Source organism: Balaenoptera ricei, chromosome 14, assembly GCF_028023285.1.
Source record: "Balaenoptera ricei isolate mBalRic1 chromosome 14, mBalRic1.hap2, whole genome shotgun sequence".
Taxonomy (NCBI): Eukaryota; Metazoa; Chordata; class Mammalia; order Artiodactyla; family Balaenopteridae; genus Balaenoptera; species Balaenoptera ricei.
The window spans coordinates 68774498-68801227 of NC_082652.1; the positions used below are offsets into that span (position 1 = coordinate 68774498).

The 26730-nt window shown below is 48.7% G+C and overlaps 1 protein-coding gene across 7 annotated transcripts in view; it reads left to right on the forward strand.

The window, feature by feature from the left end:
- The first annotated feature begins 8713 nt into the window (after positions 1–8713).
- CTIF (cap binding complex dependent translation initiation factor) overlaps positions 8714–26730 on the forward strand; it is a 302316-nt gene continuing 284299 nt past the window's right edge. For 2 of the 7 annotated variants that reach the window (XM_059894009.1, XM_059894012.1), the window contains exon 1: positions 8714–9009. The gene's annotated coding sequence lies outside the window, so the exon portion shown is untranslated. Of the gene's footprint in view, positions 9010–9605; positions 9687–9946; positions 9963–10066; positions 10127–26730 lie in introns of those variants that run through there. The other 5 variants (XM_059894003.1, XM_059894008.1, XM_059894004.1 and 2 more) reach the window with 4 other exon arrangements.

The following is a 26730-nucleotide window of genomic DNA, read 5'->3' on the forward strand; positions in this document are numbered from 1 at the left end:
CCACTCAGGACATGCTCAAGTTTCACAAGCATCCCTGGAGCTAATTCTACGGCCGAGTAGCCTCATGAAGCACAGCATAGGTTAAGACCTGCATCTGGATAACTACAGCTTTCAGAGCCAGGCCCTGCCCATGAAGCTGGTATTCAAAAATTATAACTCAGTCGATAGCAGAAGAGTTCACTGGTGCTGGCTTAGTAATTAAATTACAAGGTGATTATTAGTCTGCTCAGGCAAAAAGATTACATCTGAATCCGAGTACTTAAAGTAGCTGTGGACTAAAACTCCTCCCAGGAAAAAAAAAAAACAAACCTGTAACTAAATTAATGCCATTTTCTCCCAATTATAGATGCCCTCCAGTGACTATAAGGTTGTTATGGCAACATGCCCACCGAAGGGGTATGTCTGATAAGGCCTGAAATCAGGTATAGCAGGAAGGGAGTGTTGCGCATCTTATCTCTGCATCAGACCAAAACTGTTTTCTGGGATGGGGTCCAGGAGAACTGTCACTAGGCTGTTCTTGTCTCTTCTGCGGCTTATCCGAGGTTCCAGGATGGTGGGCCACACCTGCTGCTGCCCTTTAGGGAGAAGCGTAGCCCCAGCATCTCTCCACACTTCTCCCTTCTCCTGGGATGGTCTCCCATTCAACATCAACCAACCGGCATCTTTCCTCGTTTACCTGAAAAATCTCCCCTGCCGCCTCCTCCAGTCAGGCTTCCATGACCAACTGGCAGCTCAGTGGTCTCTAGACCAAATTCAATTCAATTGCTTAGCTCTGTACATCTCGGTTTGTAAAGAAATTCATCAAAAAATACAGCAGAGCCCTTTTGGTTTAAGATGGCACAAAATAAATTTAAGGGCTTCTTACACCCTTTATTCAAGTACTAAACCTGATCAAAACCAGTCAATGTTGTGAATCACACTAATACCATTGACGCATTCCAGAAAAGTTGCTGGCAAAGCAAAATTTTGTCAATCAGATCTGATGTTGTATGTACAAGATGAGCTGCTATTTAAAGAAATTACGGTTACTCCTTTTGTAAAAAGGATAATCATCTCATAAAGTATCTTTTGTGTAAACCCCTATCTTCATATACAAGGTGCATTTTAGAATTTGAAAAGCTGTCTCAAGTCCTTTTTGGAAAGAGTGGAGTATAAACAAATTTGATCATCAATATTGTCAAAATGGAAAAAGAGGCGAGTGTGCATATTTGTGTCTGCATGTGGGTGAGGGAGGGACAGGATGTCAGCCCCTAGAGCACCCGAAGGTCTGTTCCTTATCCCCCAGGTTCTGTTGAACCAGCAGAGGTCGTGCTGAAGGTGCCAATGAAGGTTACTGGGACCTCGGCTCAGGTCGGACTGGAATCACTGGGCCTGGGACTGCAGCATGTTCCACTGTGTCTGAATTAGCACTCAGAAACAAAATCTAACCTCACTCTCCTGGGCCATAGAAAAAAGTCCAGATTGCTCAGATTTTCGTTCAAGGTCCCACGCAGACTATCCCCAGTAAAAAAAAAAAACAAAAAACAAGAATAACACCCCCCAAAAAAACCTAGCCTTAATTGAGCCCTTACAATGTGCTCAGTGCTTCATAGACATGAGCTCCTTTAATCCTCGTGATAACTTACCAAGGAACGCTCTATTATTTTTCCCATTTATAGAGGACACAGGAGCTCAGAGTGCTTAAGTTGCCCAAGGCTGACACCTGGTTATAAAAGGTGATGGCAAGATTCATATTCTGGTCTGTGTGCATCCTGAGTCCAGGCTCAAACCAGCTCCACAGTACTGCCTTTCTGGACTTACTGCCTCCTTCTACCCTTTGCTCACCCTCACCCTTCCACTTGCTAATTCCCACTTATAAGCTCCTGCTGTCCACCCACGGGACAGCCACCTTCCTATCCCCTTTCCATGCAAATCACATTCAGGCCTCAAAGACTGGCTCGGGCCCCACTTTTCCTGTAAAACTTTCCCTGCCACTCAGGTCTCAAGACTCCCCTTCCTCTGAACAATCACTCCCTCTGTGTTGTACATCGGGCATGTTTTGGATTTTAGTCTTACACTGCCATGTCTGCTTAAAATGTGTCTGTCTTTTCTTCTGACCTAAACTGTGAGGTCCTATAAGCATAGATGAATGCCCATTTTTGTGTGTACTTATCACTCACGATATCTAACTTAGAGCAAACGCATTGTATGTACTCAGTAAACACTAGGGTAAAAAAAGAGGCCATTTAAGTGATTTTTCAAATGGTGTCTCTAAAGACTTTTCAACGACATAGAAATGTGTGTTTTTAATTTTATTAAGTGACTTAGCTGGATGAATAATGCGTAAGTAATGTTATCCCAACTATTATGTGTAATAAATCACTGGTTTAAAACACAAAAAATAAAAACTACTAGGGTAATAAATAAGTCAGGAAAGCAATGAAAACTCACGAAGTTTTAGCTGACTGCCTCTTCATTATTTCCTGAAATCACTGTATTATTAACAAATTGGGGAACATGACAAACATTCCACATCCAGGGTATGGTATGTGGGCCCCAGGTATGCGTATCCCAAAACAAGCCACTGGGGTGCCAGAAGAAAATATTATGATATTTACTGATGGTCACCTTCATGTTAAATTTATGCAAAAAATAAGCTTCCCTAAGAGCAAAAGGACTTTTGAATCATAAATTCGTAAAAATTTTAAAATTATTTAAAAATGTTTGTTTCATCTTTAGACCCTCATTTAAAATGCCTATTTTATGTCAATTATATCTCAATCAAACTGAAAGAAAAAATAAAATATCTATTTGGGAAATATAATAGATAAAAAATAAATAACAAATAAATGAGAAATATAGAGGCAGATCAAAAAAATTTTTTTGACTGATGAGGCATATGAACAATGATCCTTCTTCTACAGCATAGAATCATTTGGGGCATCAGTTATATACAAACAAATGCACACACATCTCGGAAGTCTCAGTCTAAAAGAAAAAAGCACCTCATTGTAAATGCACCAGTGAGGAAGAAGGATGTTTCCTGCAGCTGGGGACTTGAGAAGGTGGATGCTGATGTTTGGAGATGAGGGGGCGTGGTTAAAACTTGCTGGTTCTGGGCTTCCCTGGTGGCGCAGTGGTTGAGAATCTGCCTGCCAATGCAGGGGAGACGGGTTCAAGCCCTGGTCTAGGAAGATCCCACATGCCACGGAGCAACTAGGCCCGTGCGCCGTAACTACTGAGCCTGCGGGTCTGGAGCTTGTGCTCCGCAGCAGGAGAGGCCGCGATAGATAGTGAGAGGCCCGCGCACCGCGATGAAGAGTGGCCCCCGCTTGCCGCAACTAGAGAAAGCCCTCGCACAGAAACGAAGACCCAACACAGGCAAAAATAAAAATTAATTAATTAATTAATTAAAACAAAACAAAACAACAAAAAAAAAACTTGCTGGTTCTGAGGTCCACAGGACTACCACCTGCTTGCTGGCTGTGCGCCCCTGGGCAAGTTCTGTCACCCCTCCTAGCCTCAGTTCCTTCCACTGCAAAAGTTGCAATGTCGACTATATGAAACAAAGCACAGAAAGTGTTTCGCTTGTTGCCTGGCAAATAGTAATCGTTTGATTAATCTATTACCTATTTTTCTTGGATAGGGGATTTATTGGCTGTGGAAGGTTCAAGGTCAAGTTATTTTGCAGACATTTCAGAATAAGATTTAGGAGACAAGGATTATCCACTAGTTGAAGAGGGAGACATCTAGGATAGAAAAGGGAAGAGCATCTTCAGGAGGGGAAATTCCCAGCTACAGGGATCATAATGGTTGTAACTTTCTCTGCACTTCTCTTTCAGGCTGTTTGAGATTTGGGTCTTTGGATTACAAAAATCAGAAACCCACTCAGCCCTGCACAAAGTAAAGGGAATTACTATAAGGATACAGAAGTATCAGGAATCAAAGAGAGGTATAGTAGAGCACCCTGTGACTGAGAATCAGAAAGTTTGGAACTGAGGCTACTCCACACATCTCTCTCCCTCCCTTTTCCCCCTTCACCCCCCTCCTCTGCCTACTCTTCTTGCGCCTGGCCCACTAAGGCCACAAGCCCCTCCTCCCCCACCTGACTGAGCAGAGTCACCGGTGAGCACAGGTCTCTCAGCCTCTTCCTGAAGATTCTTGCAAAAGGGAATCTGATTGGCTCAGTTCATCTGCTGGAGCCAGGGCCACTTAAGTCCAGGCATAGACAATAGTCTGGAGTCCCTTGGATCAAGTGTATACCCCTGGCCCGGTAAGCCAGGCCACCCCTCCCAGGATGAGGGTGGCACAGTTTTTCCAGCCTGAGAAATAATGAAACCTGTCTCTTGCAGATATGTGGATGTGTATCTTTGCCCAAGGCCTCATCATGGACAAGGCCATCCATGGATGTGGTGCTCATGCCACTGACCTGTGAGGTCTGACCTTGAACTCTAAAGAAATTGAGGAATGCTTGACTATTCATGGGCTTCACTTACTGTCCTTGAATCTTGAGAGACAAGATCTGCTTGTGTTCTGTTCCCTCATGGATTTCAGGGCTTTGTTAAATGAATATTGCAAACCCTTCCTGATCTGCTGGAATTAAACAGCTTAAAATTCATGCTTTTGGCTACTTAACTTTCAGTTTCTTTTGCCAGCTGGACTATAAACTTCTCAAAGGGAGAACTTCAGGTTTGGAAATAATCTTAGAGATCATAGACCCTCCGATTTTACAGGTGTGGAAACTGAGGCCCAGAGAGAGGAGATGTCACACAGCAGGATGGGGCAGGTGGGGCTTGGAACCTAGTTTCACACACTGAGTTCCCCAAGGTGCCATGCAACGCCTTAGACGTAGCCTGCACCCAATAAACATTTGTTGGTTTATTTCTTATTTAGCTTTGGCTTTTCTCAAGCTCATCATTCGCTATTGGTGCCCCTTCTTCCACCACCAACTTCAACCCTAGAAGATCACTTTCCATCTGCCTTTCAGGTGTTGGTCTTTGGGGTTGTGTAGTGGAAGCTGAGATGAGACAGGGGTGAAACTTAACCTGATTCTATCAAGCCATTATCTCTCCAAGCCAACACCACAGCAGCAGAGCGAAAACACTAGACTGATAACTTCCTTCCCTCTGTGGGGTCACTGGCCACCAAACTGATGCATGATGAACCCACTCTCTAGCTTCCACATAAAGACACGACTTCTGCAATGCCTCCCAGGCCAATGCTACAAAAATGGGATTTAGGTCACTGCTGACCTCCTCCCGATGGGAAGTTATAAGTGAATCTAGTCTCACTTTCCTCCCAGAAGTCTTCTCTGACCATCCCAGCCTGCTAGGAACGCTTTGTTCATTTAACATCACCCTCATGCAGAGTAGCACCCCATCAGTTCTTCTGTTATCTCATGGGTGCCAGCTCCTGAAGCGAGCCATTTCTCTGCCCCTGCACTCTGGTGGGCTCCCACCAGGCCTTCAATAAATGCACTGACTGATGGAGGAAAGACTGTCAGGAGTCAGAAGAGGATATGGGAAGAAAAGAGAAATATTTCCTTTTGCTAGTGTCCTTTTTTTTTCTTTTCTTTTTCTTTTCTTTTCTTTTTTTTTTTTTGGCTGTACTGTGCAGCTTGCGGGATCTTAGTTCCCTAACCAGGGATCGAACCCGGGCCATGGCAGTGAAAGCACCAAGCCCTAACCACTGGACCGCCAGGGAATTCCCTCCTTTTGCTAGTATCTTAGGAAAGTATTGATTAGGAAAAGCAACTGCTTAAGACAGAAACAGTCTGGCTTTTCATTTCTAGGCTATGTGGTAACAAGTCAGGCTTAACAACTCAAATCTGCCTAATTAACCAATTCCAGTGCCAGCTTATTGACTCTGCATCCAGCAGCTCCTCTGACCCAAGCTTGCAAGTGGGGCATAAGATCAACTGCAGGGAAGGAAGGCCACCACATGAGGGACCAATGAAGCCCCAGGCCTCCCACACTGGGAAAGCCACAGTTTCTAGTCTGAGTGACTCACAGAGTCTTCCTCTCAAAGACCCCCATTCCAGCCCGAAATCCCCATCAGCAAAGGCCGTTTCAGAAAGCTCTAGATAAGAGGACAAACATGTCATAGTTGGAGGAGAGAATGAAAAGATTATCTTATCATCCATTGATGAAGGTGGAATAGGCTGAAGGTAAAGCAGAGAGCCAGGCTCTGGGATGTGGAAAGCAGGAGGTAAGTGTTGCTAGGTGGGAAGAAGGAACGCGGGAGCCTGGGGACACTGTCCAGAGAAGGGGCTTTGGGTGCACACACAAGGGGGTCCTGGGGCAGCAGGGTGGGGAGAGGGAGAGCGTAACCACTATGTCAGCTGGGGAGGGTTAGGAGCGCTGAGCCCGCGAGCGGTGAGGACTAAAATCGGGTGAAGGTTCCTTGAAGACAACCCTAACCTACTTCACACATGAAGGTGAGTCATCCGCAGGAATCCTCCCTGCAGCACCCGCTCTGCTGGCCTACCTGCAGAAAAAAAAAATTCAGGGATCATTCTCCTGGCCCAGAAAGACCCTGGGACAGGGAAAGGAATGACCATCACCAAGAGTTGCTGTGTGACGAGGAGCCAGTTTAAATGCATTTTCACCGTTGGTTCTCACAAGGCCAAGAAAGGTTGTTGAATAAGCTGCCCAAGTCACTCATTTGGAGGTTAAGTGAACAGCCCAAGGTCACAGATCCAGGAAGTGTCACGCCTGGGATTCAAGCTGAGGGTTCAGGCTGACTCTTGAGTCTGTGCTGTCACCACTGGCCCTGTCACTGAAGGCACAGCCCCCAAACAGAGGCATATACTCTCCACGGATGTTTTGCACTCTGCAGGTTGCTCAGCCTTTCCTCACCTCTGGGGCTGGATCCTGTTCTCACCTCTGGGGATGTGATTTAAAGCAAAGCCAAAACCAAGACCCAGACAATTCCATTCTTGTTCCTTTGCAGGTAGTGTGCATATCACACAATTGGCAAAACAGCATTGACAACAAAAGGTAGGTAAATGGGAATTTGCTGAGTGGATAGACTCCGGGACTATTAGTCCATATTTCGTAAATCCAGGAAATCATCCAGATGTTAAAGCGCAAAAATAACTGCTGAGCCAGTGAGGCATAAATGCTAAGAGGGACAAACCAGTAGGAAGAGTCAGGTGTGCTTAAACACGTTCCTTTGCCGGGGGGTACTGGGCCTGGCACCCAGACAACTGGCTTCTGGTAGCCACTCTGCCTCTTATGAATGCACAACTATGGGCCTGCCGCCTCCTTCTAGAAGGGAGGGGATGATACTCCTCCATGTCCTTTGGTACAAGAGTCAAAAGAGCTGCTCTACTGGGTGTGACTGCGGATGCTGCTTCGCTTTCCTTCCACCGCGGCTTGGCACATGCTGAGCTTCAAGTCAGGAAGACATGCTCTCTGCTCTGAAAGAAATCCCACCCCTCTTTCAAGGCCCACTGCAAGGCCCATCTCTGCTGAAAAGCCATCCCAGGCTTCTTCTGCCCTCTAGACCCACCTTTCATCCCTGACCCACCCGCATTTTGGGTCCTTCCTTCTGCCCTGTCAAATTACTGGGACTTTCAGAATTTGCTCTCTTATCTCTCATCTCAAGCCTTTGTACCCTGCAGACTTAGTCAGAGGTCTACCCTTCCCTTTGCCTTTGTTAAAAATGTTAGTAATTCTTACCTAAAGTACTACCTCCTCCAGGAAGCCTTCCCTCATCCTCTCCTACCCCTATCCACCCTCCATCCTGGTTGGCTGCTCCTCCTGAGGGTTCCAGAGCACTTTGCGCCTATGCCTATGTTAAGTGTGGACTTATCCCGTATACTTTCATTGACTGTGGTCCTTACAAGAGACTTTGACCTCCTTGAGGGTCTCACCTGTCTTGGCATTCCCGGACATGTCCCATCTGTGGAAAGTGCTCACCAAATGTTATATGAATTAATAAATGATTTTCTTCGCAGTTATACCGAGTCACACAGTTCCTTCCATGAGTTTATAACCCCCTTGCTTGGAGGGTGTACAGCATCATATATTTCTCCAGAAGGCTTCTCTGTGCTAAGCTCAGTGCCTAGCACCTAGTAGGCACTTGGAAAACGCTGGTGATTTGGTTAAGTGATTACTGAATTATACATTGCATTGAATTCTCCCAGTCACCAAGTCCCCAGCCTTAGCCTTTAGCATGGCCAATGGAAAATTAATTGGTTGCAAAGTGCATATCTAATTACAACATCCCGCCCCTGCCACAGAGATGTTCAAATGTTAATTATAACATATGCATCTCAATAACAGACGTTAGCATTTAATACAGCGTTAATAACTGGACTTGGGCCGCCTAGTGCGTACACAAAGCTCCCTTTTATCTGCCATTAGGACGGACTTAGCACTTAAAGCAAGGAAGTCCTCATCCTTAAAGCCGTCCTGTCCCTAAAATCAAATGTTTCCCTCCAAGCCTGGATCTCGCCTAAGCCCCCAATTCTCCCCACGCGGAGGTCCCCACCCAGGGCTGCGCCAGCACGTTGCGGGGAGGGGAACGGGCGTTGGGCGTTGGGTTTCGGCGTGGCCAGACAGGCTGTCTCTGCTGCTCAGGCACATCCCCGGCGTCCCGGCGGCGCCCCGTTCTCCAGGGCCCGCCATCCCGGTAAAGAAAGGCGAACTACATTACCCATCAGGCCTCCCGCCGCCCTCTTTCCTTTCAAGTCTTTGCACGTGGCCGGAGGGGAGGGCGGGGCCTGGACGTCACTCTCCTACATTCTCTTTCCCTGTGTCAGAGCGGAGATCATTTTTTTTTTTTTTTTTTCGTTCCTCTACTCCCTCTCCCCCACCCGCCCCTCCCTCCCTCTTTCCCTCCCCTCCCTCCCTCCCCTGTCGGCTGGGTTTGTGCGCTGGGGCGCCGGAGCCCCTCCGCAGCCGGGACGCGCGGAACTCGAGGCTGGAGTCGGCTCTCCCGAGCCTCCTCCCTCCCTTCTCCTTCCCTGCCCCCTTCCCCCACCCCCCGACTAGGGCTCGGAGCGGCGGCCAGAGGAACCCCGAGGTGAGCATCCCCCCGTCCGCCCCCCTCTTTTAGTCATCTCTGATTGCCGATCGATTCGGGGACCCGCGAGGAGGGCTGCGTGACGTGCGCGTGCTTATAGATAAATCCGGGAAAACCGACCCAAACAATTAGCCCCCTTCCCCCCTCCCTGCGCCTGGGGCAGCCAGGAGTCGGCGCCCATCCACCTTCCCCGCCTCTGTCGAGGACCGCACTCCACGATTTCGCCCCCTCCCGAGGTTTGCCCCTTCCCTGCCGGGTTCCCCGCCGGTAGGGGAGCCGTAGCTCTGGAGCTCCAGTGAGGAGGGGGGTTCTTGGGGGGCGCACGGCTGGAGCCTGGCTCGCGTTGGAGCCGCGCGGTGTAGCCGCTGTCATGTGCCAGATTCCGACCCGGGGGGAGGAAGAGAGCGAGCTTGATTCCTCTCTTTTGTTTTGAAGCCCGCATTTGCTGCATCAAGCAGTTGGTTTAGTACCGGCCAAACTTGCAGCTGTTCTGACCGTGCTCCGCTGAGGTAGGGTGGCGGCTCCCGGAGGGACCCCGAGAGAGTATCTCCACGCCGCCCCTCCCTCCTCTGGTGACTGATTGTGTCTGTGGCGGCCGCGTGTGTGTGTGCGCGCCCGTCCCCGCGGGCGCGGGGATGTCTGTCGTCTAGACAGGCTGCACCCTCCCTCCGTCCACGGTGAGCCCGCGGGCCGCGGGGGGCGCGGGGGATGGGAGCAGAGGAGGAACCCGAATGGGTAGATCCACTGAGGTCGCGGCTTTGGACATTCCCCACGGCGGTGATTCTGTTGGCTTTAAAAAAAATTATTATTATTATTCATTTCTGTCGCCGCGGTGTAATTGGGCCTGGGGAACGGATCCGTCCGGCGGAGCCAGGGTTAAGTTGACAGGCTCTGAAAAGCCAGCTCGCAGTGGCTGGTGACCCGGGTTCCGGCTCGGGTCCTTCAGCGAGCAGGTGACTGTCCCGGACGCCGGCCGTGGTGGGGGGGAGTGGGGGTGGGCGGCGGGCAGGGGGGGCGGTGGCTTGTCTGCGGCGGAGCTGTGCTGCCCCTGAGGGCCGGGTGCTGGAGCCTGGGTGCATCTGAGGGAGGCGTCCCGGGGACCGCGCATCTGAGTTGGGTACGTCTCTCCATTGACGTTAAATGACAGTCGGGAGTCTGAGCCCCTCCTGTGGGCGGCGTTGGCTGTTTGGTTTCGTGGAGTTTTCAGGGTTGGGGTTTGGGGGAAGGTGTGAACAGAGAGGGGGTTGCGGCGTGTAAAGGGGAGGGGTGGCTGGCGGCGCGGTGTGCATCCCCACCCGGGGGGTGAGGCGTCGCCTCCCGCGCCCAGCTGTTTGTGTGTGTACACACCGCTCTGGCGTGTGTGGGGGGCGGGGACCGCAGACCGCGGCGTCGTGGGGACGCGCTTGGGCCCAGATCGCCTGGAGTATCGGTCCCGCCAGGGCTCGTAGTGGTGTGTGTGTCCGCGCTCGCGCCAGGGTTACTTGGAGAGGGGGGTTGTGCGGCTGGGGGCCCGGGGAGACCCTGGGGTTGCGTAACCCTCCCTTCGCGTCCCCGACGCCCCTCTGACCCGGCAGACTGTCCACCTACTCGGTGGCGCCGGGGGCTGGTCTGGCTGGGCCTGGAGGAGCCGCGGGCGCTCGCGCGTTGCCCACCCCCCCACGCCCCTCGGTTGACCCTTGGCCGGGGGCGCTCTGTGGGTGCCCGTGCCCGCGCCTGCCGCTGCCTTCGCAGATCCTGGAGAGAATTAGCGCGCTCTGCGCACCCCCTCCTAATTTTTCGACCTGGAGATAGTGGGGGCCAAAGGCTGTCCGGCCTGACCGGCCCCGGGCCCAGCCCCGCGCTGCCTCCTGCGCCGCTGCCGGGTGCCCAGCCGGCCGCATGCCTTTGCCGGCTCTGTCCTCTCGGCGCTGGGTCTCTGCGGCCGGGGATTATCTCCCAGGCTAGGGGCCCGCGCGCAAAGGGAGGAAGCCGCTGGAGCTGCGGGCTGCGCGGCGGCTGGAGGCTCCCGATGGCGAAAGTGACACAGCACGAGCGCCGCTGCCCGCCCGAGCTGGAGGAGAGAGGAAGGAGCCGCCCAGAGGGCGGGGAGGGGCCGCAGGCTGTCCGGCCTGTTTCCTCCCGTCCAGCTCCGGGTCTGGGCCGTAAACCTCAGGGATCCCGGCTACGAGCATGCTGGGACCGCGCGAGAAAATTGCCTGGCGTGCGAGAAAACCCAATCATAGTGGAACAGAACGCACCGAGCAGACGTTAGAAGATGTCCAGTCCCTCACAGGATACACTCCCTTAGAGTATTTGAAACAGGATTCGATTTACACACAGATCAACTCATCTGCTGTGTCAAGTGTCTGTCCTGGATAATGTGCACTCGGAGCAGTAATTTTATAACGCATTCTGGGATACAGTGTCATCAGTGATTAACAAATTGCTAGAATAACAATATGTTTGTATGACTTTACTGGGCAGTCCCCCACCCCATCATCGCATTTATTAAGACGGTCCCATGAGGTAGGGGGATATTAACCCCATTTTACAGAATAGCACATTGAGGCTCAAAAACTGACGTGACTTGCCTGAGGCCTTTCTGTGATTTCACTTCTCAGACTATGGCTTTTAATTTAAATAGTGACCACCTTTTTTTTTTTTTTCAAGTGTAGGTCTTGGCACCTCAGGAAATACTGAACCCAAGAAAAGGAGTAAATTATGGTATTTATTCTTTGTCAAAAAACACTTGGTTTGCTACCAGTCCTAATGAGAATAAGTATTAAAAAACAGAAGTCTGCATTGCTGTTATCACTCATCTGATAATTTACTGTTGGTGAATGATCGTCAGCTTTGATACATGCAGTATGTATACCTGCATGTAATAAATACATATGGATATATGTTTCTGCAACACATGCCTGTGTTCATATGGGTGTGTTCGTGGGGTCTTTATTGAATCTAAGGTTTATTCTTTACTTACTGGTTCCAAAACCATGGGTTTAAAGTATAGCTCCTGAGAAACCACCCAGGAACCTGCCCCCTCCATCTCCAGGGATGGGGAAGCCTTGAAAAGAACAAAGAACTCCTACATAACTGTATGTATTTCTCAGAGTTCGCGCACATGAAGGTTCTCAGACACAGCCTGGAGGGTTATTAGGTTTGGTCAGATAATCAGCTATTCATTCACAAATATGTATTGAACACCAACATGTTTGTGTATGTTGAAGTACATACAAAGAATATTTAACATAGTGACCCTGCTTGGCAAGAACATCTTCTAGCTGTGGAGATAAATGTAAAATTTTAAGTCCAGCAAATGTTTGTTGAGCACCTTCCGTAGGCTAGATACTCTGCTGTGTTTGGGGCACACAAAGATAGGATAGCAGAAACAGCTAATTTGCAGTGCAAAAAATGGATGATTCAGAGCCTGCAGGAGGGAACAAATCATAAATATTTTAAAGCACTCGCCCTGGGACTTAGTCAATTTCACATATGTTGGTTGCAAGGGACTCATAATGCCAGTCCCTGTGCTACAGCAAATGCAGAAGGAAGCAACAGAGGAAGAAGAGCCTTGTTCCTCTGAACTTCAAACTATTTGGAACCTCCCAGGTGAGCCCTGGAGGTCTGTCCTTCTGTAGAAGTTAGGCAGCTCGTGGGAGATGACCCTGAAGCCAACCAACAGGTTAGTCTGCTGAGCAATGAGGAACTGACAAGTTGTTCTCTGTGCTCCTGCCCCAGCTCTGCTGGACAGTGATGGGCTGTGATAGGCTGTCTTCAGTGGCTTTGGTCAAGGTCTCACTCAGGCCTTGCCTGAGTTTAGTAGTTTCTGTCTCACAGGTCTATGGATATGTTCTAATATGAGTCTGCTTTTTAATCTATTCATTCTCCAACTCACTTCCCGGGTCTTTGACACTGTTTTCCAATTTCATCTCAGTTTTGGGGTCCACTGCCCTTGTTTTTTTTTTTTTTTTTATAAATTTCATTTATTTATTTTTGGCTGTGTTGGGTCTTCGTTGCTGCGTGCGGGCTTTCTCTAGTTGTGGCGAGTGGGGGCTACTCTTTGTTGCGGTGCACGGGCTTCTTGTTGCGGTGGCTTCTCTTGTTGCGGAGCACGGGCTCTAGGTGCTCGGGCTTCAGTAGTTGTGGCACATGGGCTCAGTTGCTCCGCAGCATGTGGGATCTTCCCGGACCAGGGCTCGAACCCATGTCCCCTGCATTCACTGCCCTTGTTTTAAGGTTCTGTTGTTTGCAGTTCACATGATGAAGGAGGAAGCAGGAGGTGGTGGTTAGGATGGGGAGAGAATCCTGAGCCCAGAGAAAGAACAGGAGGTACAAAACAGACGGGCAAATTGCAGTTTTGGGCAATTCTCCAAACCTGATGGCATTTCTGCATAGCTTACCCAATAATGTGACAGCCCCTTTTGGTGTTCTCTTTGAGGGGGATCCTCTACCTCTGGGCCTCACTGCTGACTCTCTGGTCACCTGAGCTCAGCTGCTAACATTCAGGCTTTGCTCTTGTGCCCTCCTGCCTCCTCCTGCATGCAGTTTAACTTAGGGCACTGTTGTGATGGTGGTCTTCTCTCAGAATTACCCCCATGCTGACTATTGACAGCTGCCTGTTGTTTCTGAATTAATCCCCGGCCAGAGCTGTGGTTCAGAACAGAGTGAGAACAGACACACCCTCAGATCTAGGCACCCAGAGCTGGGAAGGGCCTTGTTGATGAGCTGAAGACCCCAAGGCCCAGAGAGGTGAAATGACTTGCCCAAAGTCACAGGGAGCCCTTGGCAGAGTGGAACATGAACTTCTAAAATTTGAAGCCTTATTTAATCTTCTTTCTCTGTACTGTGATGCTTCCTGAAAAAAAGTGGGATTCTTACTTCCCAAAGAGTGAAAACTCTGCATCTTTTTTTTTTTCCCCCTTTGGTTCCAGGAAAGGCCTAGGAATTCATCTTTTAGTCTTGAGATTGCTTTCCTTCAAGCCTGGCCTTCATTGCCCTATCTTTCATCTTTGGCCCCCAGGAATCTGGATGAGAGCATATATTTGGGAGAGAGGTCTATGCTTGGGGCCTTCCAATGCTCTTAAGTTTGGTCTGTGGCTTTCCCTTTCGATGGCAGTGTCCTCAGGAACCTCCTGAAAGTGTTTGCAAAGCTGTTATGTACATGCATTTTTCTAGGAGGAGGATCCACATATTTCATTTGATTCTTACCTGACTCAAGTAAGGAGAAGAACTACTGGGGGTGGGGGGTAGTGGAGTTGGATAGGGGGTTGGTTGGCACTGGAGACTAGCATAATACCTTACACCTGATTTGGCTTTGCAGTTTATGAACTATTTCACACAAATTATTTCATCTGCTTTTTATAATAGCCCTTTGAGGCTGTTGTTGTTATTCCCATTTTGCAGATGGGGAAACTGAGCCTCCATGGTTAGTGCCATGCCGCAGTCACAAGTAAGTAGTAGAGCAGGAATCTGACCCCAAGTCTTCAGGTTTCAAATCTGGTGTCCTGAGTTGACGTGGTCCACCACGGCACATCATCATTACACTTTTATGAGTGGAGGACATTGAACTTTTTGGAGCTTCTTCTTATTTTTCTTTTTTTTTTTGGAGCTCCTTCTTCATGATATCCACTGCTGGCTTATGTCGAACCATGGAGCCAGACCTAAGTGCTAACTTACCCGGGGGTGGGATGGATAAAGTACGGGAGGCAGTTATCATAACAGTGATATGTGGACTGGGGCCAGTTTGGGATGATTTCATGAAAGAGGTGAATTTGAGGATAGGTCTGGGGTTGTGGCAGACCTGGCAGAGGTTTTCAGCTGGGACCATGGCCCAAAAAGGGTGAAGGGGAAATTGTGCGTGCTTGGTCCTGGGTGGAGCTGACCAAGGAGGTTGGGTGGATCCTGCAGTCAGAGGGGTCTTCTCATAGTGACTGGGCTCTTTCTCTGGCCAGCTCTGTGCTCCGCCCTGGGGCTGCAACCGCGAACAGGCACAGCCCTCCTGCCTTCAAAGAACCCACTGTCTCGCGGGAGAGGCAGACTCTTAAACAGTTAAATTCAGCATGTGTGGTGAGCGCAGTGGTGGAGAAAGTTGCCTTCCAGACAAGGGCCACCTGTTCTAGCCTCAGAGATCAGAGAGGGCTTCCTAAGGGAGATGATGCAGGAGCTGAATCTGAATGTATGAAAAGGAATTAGCCAGGAGAAGAGACAGGAGAAGGACCTTCAGGGGGAGGGAATGTGGGCGCAAAGGCGTAGAGGCCCGAGGCTGCCTGGTGGAGGAAGGGACTGCCCCAGGGAAGTCAAGCACAAGGCCGAGAGGCATACAGAGCCCCGCTCTGAGGAGCTTGTGAGCCTGGCTGAGGACGTCGCATTTCGGTGAGGAGGACAGGGCTTTAAGCAGAGTCAAGGCACTCGGCCGTGGGCCAGAAGGGAGCATGACCAGGAACCAGGCAGCCGCTGGGCTGATGAGGCAACAACGAGCTCCGTGCAGTATTCAGGTCCCAGGGGATGAGACATATGCGGAGGAGGGAAGGCCACGTATTAAAAACGTTTGGGGAGTAAAGTCGGCCGTGATTGCTTAGCTTTGGGGGATAAGGGAGGAGTCCCAGTGACTCCCAGGTTTCTGGCCTTGTGGACTCAGTGGATGGCGGCCTTTACTGGGCAGTGCCCTTCTGGTGGCTGGAGCAGGTCTGCTCTGGTGGGGGTGAGAAGGACTGTGGTGAGTTTAATGTTAGCCGTGGTGAGTTTGAATTGCTGGTAGGATAGTCCAGTGGAGCTGTCTTCCAGACAATACAGCGTGCGTGGTAGAAGCCTGGGGAGGAGGTGTGGGCAGGAGCTCCAGTTCTGGGAGTGGGGAATGGTCTGCTGCTGAACGTGACTGCCGTGGGGACTGCTGTAGACAATGAGAAGACCTCTTCCTCCCATTGTCAGAGAATCCTTTGTCACGCTGGGCCGCTGTCGTCAGGGAAGCCAGGCGGGGGGGATGCTGTGTCACGCTGGAGGCCCAGCTGGCAGAATCCAGCGACAGCCAAGAGCGCGCTTCAGCTGGAAGCCTTAGAGTGAGTTAGAGGAGAGGCCTTGTCATTTTTAACATCCCTGGTTGGCAGAGCCCTTCCCAGGCCCTCAGGGCGTAAGTAAAGGGCAGGGGAGACCTGGACCTCTGCCCAGGAGAAGGCAGTCTAGTTGGGAGACAAGATGTGGACGTATGAAACCACTAAAAATCTGTAATAACCTGGGCAAATAGTGGGCTGCACATTAAATGGAAGAGGCCTGCTGGTACTTCTCTTCCTGCCATGCCGCATTTTTACAGGGCTGCTGTGTTTTGGGCAGAGTGCCAACCTTTTCATTTTTGAATGCTCGGACCTACATAGCAGGTGTTCATCCTACGTATTTGGATCTGCAGGGATGTGGCCAGAGTTTGTTGTTTGGGGTGTGGGGTGAGGTCAGCCAGAGAAGGTTCCCGTGAACAAGTCCAAAGAGGGGATTCCAACACTGATTTGGAATATTTTTAGTACCATAGTGGAGTAAAAATCTCGAAAACCTTCCAACTACCAAGCACCTAGAAATGCTGTATGAAATATAACTAGCATCCTTTCAAAGAAGGGCTGAGCTTCTCGAATGTAAGAGAAATCCCCAGGGAACTCAAAAGTGAGCGAGGACAGTAAGCTTGCACTGACGCTAGGCCAGGCCTGGGGGTGGGTTTGGCTGTGGGCGTGTTGAGGGGTCTCAGAACCAAAGGCAGCTGAGCCCTTAACAATGCCTCCTCCAGGGTCCGAGGTGAGTCTGGGAGTTGGCATGGAGGGCCCTGCCTGAAACGGGCCCCTGCAAAGGTGAGCAGGCTTGGAGAGAGGTTGGAATAGACGTCCGCCCGGTGGCATGGAAGCGGGAGAGGGGGAGCTTGTCTGTCTTGGCCTGGATTTGGGGTGGGGAAGAATCTTCCCTAGAAACTCGAAACCTCAGGCCTGTTGTGGCCTTGGATGACCACTACATGTGTAGTCCAGAAGTCCCCAGGGAATTAGCACATAAAGCCTTCGGGGGGCCAGGGTCTTCCTGCCTGTGGGCTCCAGGATCTCATGAGTGCCGGGAAGATTCCGGGGTTCTTCACCCTTCACTGACTTGGGTCTCCACCTTGGAGAGATGCTGCAGGACCCGGGGGGGGATGGGGGGTGCTGAGTGAGGAGGAGGAGAAAGAGGCCTTGGCGGGAACCTTTGAAAAGGGCCTTCATGACACTTATACACTGCTGAGGGCGTGTGCATGGCTGTGGAGAAAGGCTGCACCTGCCCGAGGGCTTCATCTCTCAGCAGAAGCCTGCAGACGAGCCTGTCCAGGAAGGTGAGACGTTCTCCCCCGCTGTTGACTCAGGCCAGGTCTTTACAGGCAAGGCTTCTGTCCAGGTTCCTCCTCAGGGTGGCCTGTGCAGATTCCAGCTGCTCCTGGTCCCACCAGACTGTGCGCCGCATCATCTGTCCTAAGCCCAGAGGCTTGAGTTCCTCGCATTTCAAAGAGTTTGTTGTTTGGGGTGTGGGGTGAGGTCAGCCAGCTGTCTCCACCAGCACTTTCTCAGAGGCTTCCCGTGGCCGGGAGTATGTGGCTTTATGAGGCAGTGCCTTCCCTCATTAGAAGGCTTTTGCAGCTGGAAGGCCTCCTGTGAGCCTCAGGCACTGCCCGGCTATTTCCCCCCATCGCCCCTTCGGCCATGGGCTGTGGTGAGAGATGCTTTGGAGGCCTTTCACCATCTTGCTCGCTTTTGCTGGAAGGGCCTTAATTTGTCGAGCTAAGATTCTGTGAGAATCCAGCCAACTTCCATCCTAACTTCCTTAGCAAAGAGGGAGATTTTGAAGACGAGATGTAAGGTTTGCTGAGCTGGCTGTGATGCAGAAGTTCTGAGGAGCTTTGGCTCAGTGCTTTTCAGATTCCGACTAGAGAAGCAAGTTCCTTCCTCCAGCACCCAGAATACATTTCAGTTTGTAAGTGAGTGACTCAGGAATCTGATGCAGGGAGCTGACGTTTATTGAGTGTCTGTTAGGTACTGGGTGCAGTGCTAGGTGTTGTCGGTATGTGTTACTAAATAAAAGTAACTTCTGTGAGGGAGAGAGAAAGGGCAGCAGAGCCGTGGATATGCCTTACTGTAGTTGTGACAATTGAGCCCTAAAGTTATTCAGAAAGAATGTGTGTGGTTCCATCCGGGAGTGGGTGGGGCAGGCATTCCCCATGCTGTTCCCTTATAGGGCCTTCCTCTGGGGTAGGCAATGTCATGATCTCACCACGAGCTGAGAACCCACAGGCCTTTGCCGTATTCATGGGTCATTTGCTGAGATACTTACAAGTTTGAATCATGAGATCAAGAAAGTGGCCTGCTGGACAGTCCACATCTTGATGTGTCACCAAACAGGACGGTGTTGACAATGACAGTATTTTTCCCAGCATGCAAGGCAGAGCTTGCATGCAAGGGGGAGCTTGTCTGTCTTGGCCTGGATTTGGGGTGGGGAAGAATCTTCTCTGGAAACTTGAAACCTTAGACCTGTTGTGGCTTTGGATGGCCACTACATGTGTGGTCCAGAAGTCCCACTGGTGTCTGTCTACAGTGCCCCGGGCTCTTTGAGGAAGCAAAAGACTTTCCGCTCCTTTGCATTCACAGGTTGGCTGGCATCTGTGGGGTTCATATATTTAACAGGTGCCGTGTTGTGTTATGAGGAGCACGAGTTGCCTTTGTCGCGAGGTTGCATCAGCCAGCTGGATACACGGATGTGCGATCCTGACAGGGCCCAGTGGTGAAGGTCAGGGATTCTGGGAAAGTACCCAGTTTCTCCTCTTCTCCTTCCAAAAATTGTTCTTCACGCTCACATTCTACTGGTTTGCCTCAAACCTTTTACCTTAAGCCTGTTACCTCCGTTAACATTTGGTTTGGTTTAGCGGACATGCATGAGACGCCTGCTGTGGGTCGGAGGCTTTCAGATGAACCTGGCAGGGTCCCTACTTCCTGTCTTCATCTTGGTGGGGAAGACAGAATGGCCTCGTTTGTGTGGTGTGGGAAGTACTGGGTAAAGAGAAAGAAAAGTGTGCTGAGGCAGCCAGAAGTAGGATGACTATAATTTTTTGTCCAAATGGAGGCACTTTTGAGAGTGACAGGGAGTGCCATTCATAATCATGCCAGGACACAGATATAAAGTGGGACTGTCCTGGGCAAATGGGGGCTTATGGCCACATGAGCCAGGGAGGGTGAATGCATGTGGGTCATACCTGACACTGTCATCAGTCCTTTGTACTACAGGATGCACGTAGGCCTAATGGAGGGGAGGGGCTTGGCTGCAAGAGAAACTGGCATCTGTTTCCTGTTTTTCTGGGGCTGGAGAGGAACGCTTTATCTGTGGGGACTGTGGACTAAGAACTCTGATGGGTCTCAGTTTACAGCCACAAGGTTCTATCTTATATCTCACTATGATCTCAGTTTTGGGGTTGGAGATGGAAGTTTGGGGAGATGAAAACCACCTGGTTTGTAGTATGTTATTGGCTACAGGTAAAAGAACACTGGACTAACAGTGGCTTAAAAAACAAGATGTGTAGACTTATCTAGCCAGAAGTCTGAATGTAGGGGTTCTAAAGTTGATTAATTCAGTGGGTCAATGATAATTTTAAGGACTCATTCTAACCTTCCAGGCAACCATTTACAGCACATTGGCCTCTGGCTCAGGCTTGACCCCTCATGGTCACAGCATGGCTCCCACTGCTCCACACATCACATTCTCACGTAACTGTATTGGAAGGCAGGCAGGAAGGTGGGTTTCTCCTTGTGTCTTAAAAAAATTTTTTTTTCTAATTGAAGTATAGTTGATATACAGTATTATATAAGTTACAGGTATACAATATAGTGATTTACAATTTTTAAAGGTTATATTCCATTTATAGTTATTAAAAATATTGGCTATATTCCCCACGTTGTACGATATATCCTTTAATTTGTTTTATACATAATAGTTTGTACCTTTTAATCCCCTGTCCCTATAGTGCCCTTCCCCACTTCCCTCTCTCCACTGGTAACTACTAGTTTGTTCTCTATATCTGTGAGTCTGCTTCTTTTGTGTTATATTCACTGGTTTGCTGTATTTTTTAGATTCCAATATAAGTGATATCATACAGTATTTGTCTTTCCAAGTCCATCCATGTTGCCGCAAGTGGCAAAATTTCATTCTTTTTTATGGCTGAGTAGTATTCCATTGTGTGTGTGTGTGTGTGTGTGTGTGTGTGTGTGTGTGTGTCTGTGTGTCTGTGTCTGTGTCTGTGTCTGTGTGTGTGTGTGTGTATGCCACATCTTCTTTATCCATTCATCTGTTGATGGACACTTAGGTTGCTTCCACATCTTGGCAATTGTAAATAATATTGCTATGAACATTGGGGTGCCTGTATCTTTCAAATTAGTGTTTTTGTTTTTTTCAGGTATATAGCCAGGAGTGGAACTGCCGGGTCACATGGTGGTTCTATTTTTAGTTTTTTTGTGAAACCTCCATACCATTTTCCACAGAGGCTGTACCATCCTTGTGTCTTAATGTATCAGGCATGAAAACCTTGCCCAGAATCCCCCTGCTAGAATTTACTATCAAGTTCCATTGAAGAGAAATGGGTCGATACCTCACCATGGAGGCTGATAAAGCAAGTTTTGGTGTTTTCTGCCTCATCTATAGGAAGAGGGAGAACTGCTTGCGAGGAGGTGGAGAGGGGGATCATGGTTAGGTAAGCAATGATTGTTTACCTCACCAAGTTTCATTGTGATTTTACTTATTCATTTGGGGATGTATCAACTTTATTGAGATATATTTTTTTTATAAAATAATTTCTTATATTATAATTGAGGTATAAGGAAAACAAACCTACCCCCTGGGCTCTGGCAACTACTCTTCTTTCTTTCACTATAATCCTGCCTTTTCTAGTAATTATTATTTCTTAACCTATAGGTAATATGGGAGTGTAGGACCCTAGGTGTCCCGTGGAGGTCTTTTGTGTGGTCTCAGGTAGATTCTATGTCCCCTTCCCCCAGTGGCCCCTCTGCATTCCGGTCACTGGGGCCAGGTGGAGAAGCCGAGCAGACAGAGTTGTCCAGAGGGAGGGAGAGAGAGGGAACCTATGTTGGTGGTGGCCCTGACAGCAGGACTGGAGATACCTAAGGGGCCGAGGTTCTGGCTGGTCCATGGCAGACAGCAGTCACTTGTGCCAGCAGCTGTGGGGTTTGAGGGAGGAAATTGCTTCTTAGTGCGGCTTGGACACCTTGGGTCCTGCAGAGTCAGTTCTCCTGCCCCTGCTAATTGAGAACTCTGGCCGTGGGGAATGTAGGCCACGGGAAGATTATGGGGGACACCATCTTCCCCTCCCCAAACCATCATCCCCTTCTGTTGATACAAACAAACAGCTCAGGCCAAGGGAAGACCACCCAGTGCCCTGGAGCAAATAAGTCCCCCCTGGGCTCTTCTGTACTCTGCTTGTATGGTCAGTTTTGTCCTCCTCTTCCATCCCAGCCTTTGGTCTGTACATCTTTAGCACACTTAGCACTTTGCGCCACTCCCATCCTTCCTTGGGTTCTTGCCTGATCTGCTCCCTGAGATCATAAGCACCTTGAAGATCATATCCTGGTCTGAGTCACTTGTGGATTTCCCATAGGGCTAGGGCAGTGCTTGCCACAGGGTCCCTGCTCCAGGAACACAGATCTTTTTTAAAGCAAAATGAGTATTTGTAGAATGAGGGGAGGTACTTGTTCACTTTGGGCATCTCTCCAGATTCCAAACCAGTTCAGTGTGGCACAGCACAGTGCCCTGGATAAGGATTTGTGAGTCTGTACATATTCCTTTCCTAGAGAGGAAGAAAGGTAATCCACCATGCTGTTATGGGTTGAATTGTATCCCCCCTAAAAGTATGTTGTAGTCCTAACCCCCAGGACCTTGGAATGTGACTGTATTTGGAGATGGGGCCCTTAAAGAGGTAACTAAGGTAAAATGAGGTCCTGTGGGTGGCCCTAATGCAATATGACTGGTATCCTTAAAAGAAGAGGACCTCAAGACACAGACCTAGGACACCTGAGACAACCATGTGAGGACACAGGGAGAAGGTAGCCATCTGTGAGGCCAAGGAGAGAGGGCTCAGAAGAAACCAACCCTGCTGACGCCTTAATCTCAGACTTCTAGTGTCCAGACTATGAGAAAATAGATTTCTCATGTCTAGGCCACCCAGTTTGTGCTATTTTGTTATGAAAGCCAGGCTCCAAATCCAGGCCTACGTGACTCCAGAACCTGGACTCTGCTGCTGTGTTTGGGGGTGGGGTGGGGGTGGATGTCTGTCAACTCAGGGATTGAACAGGTGGTATTTCTGCTGAAACCCTGGGGCAATCCAATAATAACTTTAAAAACCTAACATTTGTTACGTATTACTGTGTTAAAGTGCTTCATGAGCACTTTACATGTGTTATCTTAATTAGCCTTCTATTTTACAGATGAGACAATGAGGGCACAGAGAGGTTAAGTAATTTACCCTAGGTCACACAGCTAATAAGTGGCATAGACTATTTTGCTACTTTGAGTGTTGTATCTTAACCATCACACGTGGGGATTGACAGGTTACGCTGAGGTCCTCTTGTGGTATTCTGGGAAAGTCACTGGTCTTAATCTGCCATTAATGACTTGGGTGATCTTGGGCAAGTCACTTTACATCTGGATGCTTTCTCCTCGGTGACCTCAGGGACTGGATGAGATACTGCCTAACGTCCCTGATTGTCTCCTTCTGAGGTTCCTAGTGCCAGGCCTCTGAGGCAGGGATTAAATCCTCAGCATGGACTGGTGTAGGGGAGGAGGAATCCCTGTGATGTCATCTTCGGCATTTGCCCACACCTGAGGTAGCAGCTCTAGATCTGCCTGATTTGGCCATTTGGACCTATGGTTTGACAGTTTGCTCCTTCCCTATAAAATTAATTTTTTCAATAAGGTAGAAATTATCCCCACCCTGTGCCAGATACCTTTCTAGGTCTTTTAAGGATGTGGGCTTTGAGTTATATCAGCCAAAGGGTATGGGGAAAGGGTTGATGGTAAGTGATATGATGTGCTTTCTTCCTCTAGGTTGACTGCAGTCTCATTCATGCCAGAGAGAAACCAACCCCGGGGGCAGCACACCTTAAAAGATCCCATGTTGAGCCAAAGACCTCTGCGTCTTTAGCCTTATCTTGTTTCCATTTCCCATGAGACCCAGGTAGATGGCAGGTGATGGTGAGGGTGAGGAGAGGGTGGTGGCCTCGTTCTAGGATTCTGCAGACTGAAAACAGAGCGGTAAGGGCAAGGATGAGGTTGGCCAGGCTGCTTGTGGACAATCTCAGGGCCCTGATTTTTAATCCTCTGGCAGCCCAGCCCCTGGTTTATCCCCACAGGGTTTTAATGATTTTAGTTACCTCATTAGAGCTAAGTTTACTTAATGTATCTGTAATAGATTTTAAAACCAGAAAAGCAGGTGAGTGTCTTTGAAAGTTCCCAGTTACTCAGCTGCCTGCTCATGACCTCCATAGATCTAGGAAGCCGAAGCTCTCTGGCTCTAGCATTCAGATGGCCAGGAAGAGGCCTTCAGATCCCAGTGGCTGAGGACACCTTGAGTACCCTGACCGCTATGGATGGGCGGTTGTCAGCAAAACCGGGGGTTATTACCCCCCGGTGCTCTTATGAGGAGTGGGAGTGGGCAGGGCTAATGCACTTCTTCTAATGGGGGCATTGAAGCAAGAAGAACTAGGTGACTTGGCCAAGGTCACATACCACACTCATCAGTGAGAAAACAAATTAAGGGCTGGTTCTCCATTCAGTAAACCTCCTTTCTCTGCCTTAAAGTACGGCATTCAGACCACTGATGGGGAGTATAGGCTGATTTTCAGTCGAATATCTAGGAACAAGTTAACAATTTAAAGCTGCGTATTCATTTAAATGTGCATTAAAGAAAGAAAACATAACTAGTACATGGAACTTGTGATTTCATTATTGCTTAGCAGGAAGCTTAGTTTAATAAAAAGTCAAGACAAAAAGTCAATAATAACATTACACCTGGTACCCAGCTATGACAGAAAACTCCAAGGTGGTGAATTTTGGGAAATGCTGCCAAAATCAAGTTTGGGTTGGGCTTCTGTCACTTGGCACTGGGTGAGTTCTGAATAATACATGACTGATTTCAGCCCAAGGCTACCTCTTTTCATGTAACAAATGTGGGTTTCTAAGTATTGAAACTTAGAAACAAAACTTCTATACATGTGATTGTAATTTGGATTCATGAAAGGTGGTCATTACCTAAAGACAACCTAAGTAAATATTGTTGTAAAGCAAAGAATCCTTTTATATAGTGTCCAGTTTCTTTCAAAAGCAAATTTAGACTTTTAAATAGTAACTTATATTATCCAGGATTTTGATGACCAGAAACTTATTAATTGGCACCTGAATAACTTCAGCACAATGAAGGTTAATATATTTAATTGTCAGAAAGATCATCTTAGCATCAAATGTGCTGCAATAAAGAATGTTCTGTCTGACATCCTTTCTCCAACCAGTGATAAATACTCTTGTCTAAGGTTAACTAAGGGGTGCATTTTAGAGCTAGCCCATCCTATGAACCCGACAAAGTTTTACTATCTGCATTTGAGTAAATTCCGATTATCTAGAAGAGTTATGTTGAAGCTGAGGCAGTCACTTGTAACACCAGACTCAACACCTTTAGGCCAGCATATTCTCTTCCATACTGTGAGCAATGGTGACCCTATTTTCGGAACCCAAAATCAGGATGTGCATTTGAATATTTGAAATCAGGACTTCTCCCACCTGTCGTCTTACATCTACATCGGGACTCTGAGGTCTCATTCTCAAATTTGTTGATGTGCTCATGCGATTTCAAAATTCTCTTTTTTAATAAAAATATTTGTTCTTTCTTCAGATACTCCTGAGACCTACTTTCTCTTTCTACTTCCCCCCCAAATATCTTAGCTTTTCACAGTTCTGCTCCCAGTACGATGTATATGGGGGTTTTCTACACCACCTGGGGGTTTTCTACACCACCAAGCAATTCTCTGACACCAGCTGGGTGTCCTACAATTCAACTCAATTCTTCTAACACTACCTACCTATAGGCAGCATCAGATCCCACATGTTAAGGGCTCAGTCCTACGTCTAGAACCCCCCGCACCCCCCCAAACTTCAGATGCTATGCTTCTGACTGGCTTTCAATGACCCTGCTCCTTGGGTCCTATTAATTTGGTAGAGCAGCTCACAGAACTCAGAGAAGCATTTTACCTGTTAGATTACCAATTTCAGGAACAGTCAAATGGAAGAGATGCGTTGGGCAAGGTATGGAGAAAGGGCCCAGAGTTTCCATGCCCTCCTGGAATACACCACTCTCCCCAAATCTCCAGATGTCCACCAACCTGGAAGCTCTCTGAACCCCATCTTTTGGGAATTTTAGGAAGGCTTCATTACATAGACATGCTTGATTAAATCACTGACCATCGTATATCGATTCAATCTCCAGCCCCTCTCTCGTCAGGGGTGGGTCTGAAATTTTCTACCCTCCAATCACATGGTTGGCTCCCCTGGCAACCAGCCCCCATCCTTCTGTTTCCAAAGGTCACCTCATTAACATAAACCTAGTTGTGGTGGAAGGGGTTTGTTATGAATATCAAGACACCTTTAAAGCTCTTACAAATTCCAAGGGTTTTAGGTGCTATATGTCCGGGATGGTTGAAGACCAAAAATATAGTTCTTATTATAAATCACAATATCACATTCCTTTATTAATATAACAGAAAATTAAATATGGGGTCTGCATTCCTACCCCATCTCCCAAAATCCTAACAAACAAAAGAATATTTTGCTGTGTTATCTGTGGGAGCACGTGGCTTTGTAGCCTGAGCAAATGATTGAAATTAAGGAGCCTATTCTCCTTACTATTGCTGTGTAACAAACCATCCTAAAACTTAGTGGCTTAAACAGTGATAATCCTTTATTCTGCTCAAGGGCCTGCCATTTGGGCAGGGCTCAATAGGTACAGCTCACGTCTGTCTGCTCCACGTGGTATCAGCTGAGATGGCTCAACCATCTGGAAGGCTGGAAGATCCACTTCCAAGATGGCTCATTCCTGAGGCTGGCGAGTTGTCTTGGCTGTTGGTTCTTCTCCGTGTGGGCTTCTCCACTGGTCTGCTTGGGCTTCCTCAAGGCATGTGGCTGGGTTCCAAAAGTGAACGTCCCAGGAAACAGGAAGGAGCAGCTGCGATTTTCCAAAGGCTTGGCCTGGAATCCTCGGTGTCTCTTCCATACACCATCCGTGGAGCAGTCACCCAGGCCAGATTCAAGAGGAAGGGACATAGGTCCTATTTCCTGATGGGTGGGGTGTCAGAGATTTGGGGGCCATGTTTTAAAGCACAGGAACTGGTCTCACAGGAGAGGAGTGTCCTTCCTTCTTGCAGACCTTCACGGATGTTTAAAGTTCATCTTCTTGCAGTCTTTTATGAGGGGATGAAAAAAGAAATGCCTGTAAAACCCCGTTTGTATCATTTAAACACTGTTATAGTTAGTAAATGTCCATTTTATATTCTAGTCCTTTAAAAAGTGGCTTCCCTTTGTCACAGGTATGTGGGCATCTTCATTTAATCAATCACTCCCAGAATTGCTGAAATAGAGGCGTGCAGGCACTTGGCCTTGGCAGTGGGAGTCGTCCCCAGGCAGGGCTATCCACAGTTACTGGCCTTC